General features: G+C 40.0%; 1 pseudogene; it reads right to left on the bottom strand.

The window, feature by feature from the left end:
* Window positions 1–216: 216 nt before the first annotated feature.
* LOC119292519 overlaps window positions 217–4,441 on the bottom strand; it is a 4,797-nt pseudogene continuing 572 nt past the window's right edge.

The following is a 4,441-nucleotide window of genomic DNA, read 5'->3' as shown; positions in this document are numbered from 1 at the left end:
TATCTTCCATCTTACTCTCATTATTTAGAGTTGAGAATAAATGCCAATATGCCATGAATATAGTACTTATTTCAGAACTACTTTTTTTTACTAGGAATCATTATAAAGTAGTATAAAGTATAAACAGTGCAATTCTTCCAGATTTTATGACAATTTTTACTTTGTGATGCTCTATAGTTAGCATTCCTGTGATTTATTTGTATATTTTACAGAGAATGGCAGCACACATCCTTTTTCTCAGTGGTGTTAACGGTGAGAACAGTATGCAGACTTGGGAACATAAGCTTAGTATCCATCATCCTTCAGCATGTAGGAGATCTCATGCAGGAGTGCCTCTACCTTATTTTACTTCATTTGGTATGGAGTGGAGCTGTGCAGTGCTGGGACCTGTGCAAGGTGCCGGTGAAATCGGTGAACAAGCCGCAATACTGATCTTGTTAAGAGTACACATATAGTCATATTCAACATAAGGGTCTTGGAGGAAGTTGAAGTGCAGGAATGAATTCTGATTTCTGAATGTGTGTGGAGTATATACTATGAACGCGAGATAACCATTTGAAGTTATCTCATAGTACGGCTGCACGTTAGAAAATGTCTTTGAAAAAAAGGAGTTTTTGTAGGAAAAGCCCGCTAGTGCTTACTGCTGATATCAGTTTTTTTTATGGTATCATCTATTAGAAAAACTTCTGGAGTTTGTCATGTTTGGGATGTAAATGAGTGAAGTTGGAGCAAAGGATGGGATGAATACTGGCTGCTTGAGCCAATCTTCAGACATGTATTCGCCTTTGTAGCCATACTTCAGAAGTGCCTCGACGATCCTGTCCTCCAACTTTTTTGCCACATGACCACTTTACCTAGTACATGATTATTCAAGAATCATACAGTGAATTTCCAAGAAGACATTTTCCACATTAAAGTTGGTTCAGTACTTTGAGAACACAAACTGTTCTCAGGTTGAAGAAAATAGGATCCTTGATCTCTCGGTATATTCCAACCATCCTGTCAGCATTAAGTGCAATCAAGATATACTCATCAAATGTAAGGATCTTTTACTTTCCTACTCCCTCCGTCCCGAAATACTTGTCGGAAAAATGAATGTACCTAGGCATATTTTAGTTCTATAAATACATCCATTTTAATTCATTTTTGCGACAAGTAACTCCGAACAGAGGGAGTACAATATAGCAGGAGATCATCATTGGCAATTCCATAGCAAAATAGTGTTTTAAATTAAGGCAAAAGAAAATAGGATTTAAGTATTTATAAGAGCATGCATATATATTAATCAATAAAGACCAAGACATCTGCGGGACATGCAACCAAAAATAACATGATTTTATTTGATTATTGATATGAACATGAGCAGTGTCTAAGGCAGAAGAATGCAATAAACAAAATAAATAACGCTAGAAAAAGAGAGGACAAGGCGTACAATTGTACTGTTGATCCCTGAACATGTGATTTCAATTCGCTTTAAAATCTATTAAACCATGCTACTTTAAAATCTACTGTAAGCAAACATCCAGGGTTACATCATGAAAGCATACGAGACGGCCATCCTGTGACGCGAAACATCCAGGTTTCGATTTCAATACTCAGAGAGTAATATTTATCGTTGGGAATGTGACAGTTATCTACTCCCTCCGCCCAAAATTCTTGTCTTAGATTTGTCCAAATGCGGATGTATCAAGTCACGTTTTAGTATTAGATACATCCGTATATAGACAAATCTAAGACAAGAATTTTGGGACGGAGAGAGTATTATATTATGAAGTCATACATCCGAAATTGGTACTCCCTCCGTTCCAAAATAGATGACCCAACTTTGTACTAACTTTGATACAAAGTTGGGTCATCTATTTTGGAACGGAGGGAGTAGGTACCAAATAGCCTACGGCGCTTTGGAACCCCTGTGGGCAGGCACAACCGTATTTGGCATGGGATCCTCCAAGGAGTGCAAGTGTGCCCTGTCAACGATGGCATCCGATTAACAGAGAAGTATTCAAGACAGATGAACTACATGAGTTTCTGAGAACTGACATCAAGAAATGCAACTGCTGGGATTGCATCCAGAATGTCACAGAACAATGAATAACTAGCCATTCGAGAAGAACATCGGCAAACACACATATTAACATAATCAAAATGTTGCATCTAAACAATAGAATTAGACTGTTAATTCAACACAAGCCTACGGTTGTGTTGACCTAACAGCAAACTGGACATGAACTTATTATACTCATAGAAGATTAAGTGCTCAACTAAAAAAGAACAGTCAAATAGCCCTGCCGAGAAATGCTTCAAACACCAACTCAACAAGAAACCGACAAGTCTGAGTACAAATATTCCACAAGCCTGATCACAAGGCACACAACGAAAATGGGCATGGAACCACCATTACCCTGCTCAGCCACTACAACGTCCTTAAACTACCATCATGTCACCAAAGGTGCGCATCAAAAAGATGGATCCAGCAAATATCCCCGCAGCCTTTAGAACTCTCTGTAAATCAAAAGCAACAAAGAAAAGTAGTGTAATTAGCATAAAATTTCCACAAAACATGAGGGAAGGTCACTAACAAACATAGATTCATTATGAGCTGAAATTTGGCCATGTAATTAGTGTTTGATGCTCCAGTAACATTGGGTGCCGAGTTTTGGATTCAGCATGAGGGCGTTTTAGTTCTGCTCCGCTCAAGATAAAATTTCAGTTCAAAGTTTCAATTGCTAAAGGACAGCACTCCGACTCAAGTGTACAAACAAATATAACACACATATATTTATAAATTAATTCATCACTCCAGATACACAGCATATGCCATGCACGAGTTGCCAAATTTGAGCTAATCACCCAGACACATATAGTAGACAGGCAGTATCAGTTCCAGATTGCTCTAAATGATGCAAATTTAAAAATACTCCAGCTAACCCAGTGGTAGAGTTTGAGATTCTATTATTAATTTCCATCACAGCAGCCACACAAACGCAACAATTACACAGTACTATGTTTGGGTTAGCGCAACTCAAAGCAACTAGCACAACACAATACGCCAATATGTTTTCATGGTGCCTACATCTCTGGCCTCCCTTGGTATGATGATGTTCCTATATATTGGTTTAGTTACAGAGTTGAAATATTGCCGACTCGCGGTAAACACACCCAACATTTTCTTGGAATGTCTGTGACATTGTCCTAAATCCAGGGCCACCCTTTCCATACATATGGTGGGTGTTGCAGTCACTCATAAGGAATTAAGATTGTGTGGTAATGATTGACATGGTTGTGAAGGCCAGGGAGATATCTAATTTCTAATATGAAGGAGATGGATCATGCCATATGGTTCTTTCTCTTCAAATAAGAAATAAGTCCATCACTAGCTGAAAGCTAAAGACTGAAACTGCTCTGGAGTAAGTTGACTTAGTTTTGAAGCCTAAAACCGCCTTGAAGAGGTGGCACGTTTTTTTGGGATAAACAGTAGCACACTGAGAAGTCCTCATACTCATAGCTCAAATTCCACTGTCTAGAAGGCACAGTAGGCCTTACTTTAACTGGCAATAATGATGATTAATTGGTACGTTTTCAAATGCAAGAGGCAGAATATTAAGGCGCTACAGAGGTGCTAAGATTTAGCTCTAGAAAGAAAACTGATGTTTCTCCCTCTCAATCCATATCGCAACAAAAATACACCCAGAAAAGGGGCCTTAGCTCCAGCAACAGTGGAAAGAAAAACAACAGGCAATGTAAAAATTCATCCTATATGTTGTCTCAACATAGCCGTTCCCAAGCCCGGGTAAAGGAGGAGGGTTGTGATAGGCTTGGCGAGCCAACGTGAAAACTCAGCCACTCTTATGGAGATGAAACCCAAAAGATTGTTGGTTGCGAGATCTTATGGGTTTCACCTATAGCCTACCCCAACTTGTTTGGGACTAAAGGCTTTGTTGTTGCTGCTGTTGTTGTTGTTGTTGGTCATCTAGTGTTCTTTTGCAGGGACAGGAGAGCACTAGATTTGCACCAACCTATTTCTCCTGGCATAACCACTGAACTTCTACATGTAGCAGGTCAGGAGAAGAATCATAAATCGGTTCCCTGTTCTACAGGACCCAACCTCTAGATAAACGCCCAAGCTAACCAGCGGAAACGCAGGCATTCAGGCAACACAACTGGTTACAGCAAATCAATCCCTCTAGCACACTATTCCTCCAGATAGTAGCGGCTGGCATGATTTGTACGAGGAAACTATGCGCATCAACTGGGGAAAGAATATATACGGATCTAAGATTAACCACCAGCAACGTAATCGCACCGAGATCGCCTACTTGCGCCGCTAATCGTCTCAATCGCGCTGAACAAAAGCAGGAGAGCTATTACAGCTACCGGCGCAATCGCACGCGGAGAAAACAGGAAAACGAAGGGCAGAGCAGAGCATAGCACTTGGGAGGGG

This window comes from Triticum dicoccoides, chromosome 4B, assembly GCF_002162155.2.
Source record: "Triticum dicoccoides isolate Atlit2015 ecotype Zavitan chromosome 4B, WEW_v2.0, whole genome shotgun sequence".
Taxonomy (NCBI): Eukaryota; Viridiplantae; Streptophyta; class Magnoliopsida; order Poales; family Poaceae; genus Triticum; species Triticum dicoccoides.
This window is presented reverse-complemented; position numbering and strand designations above follow the sequence as displayed.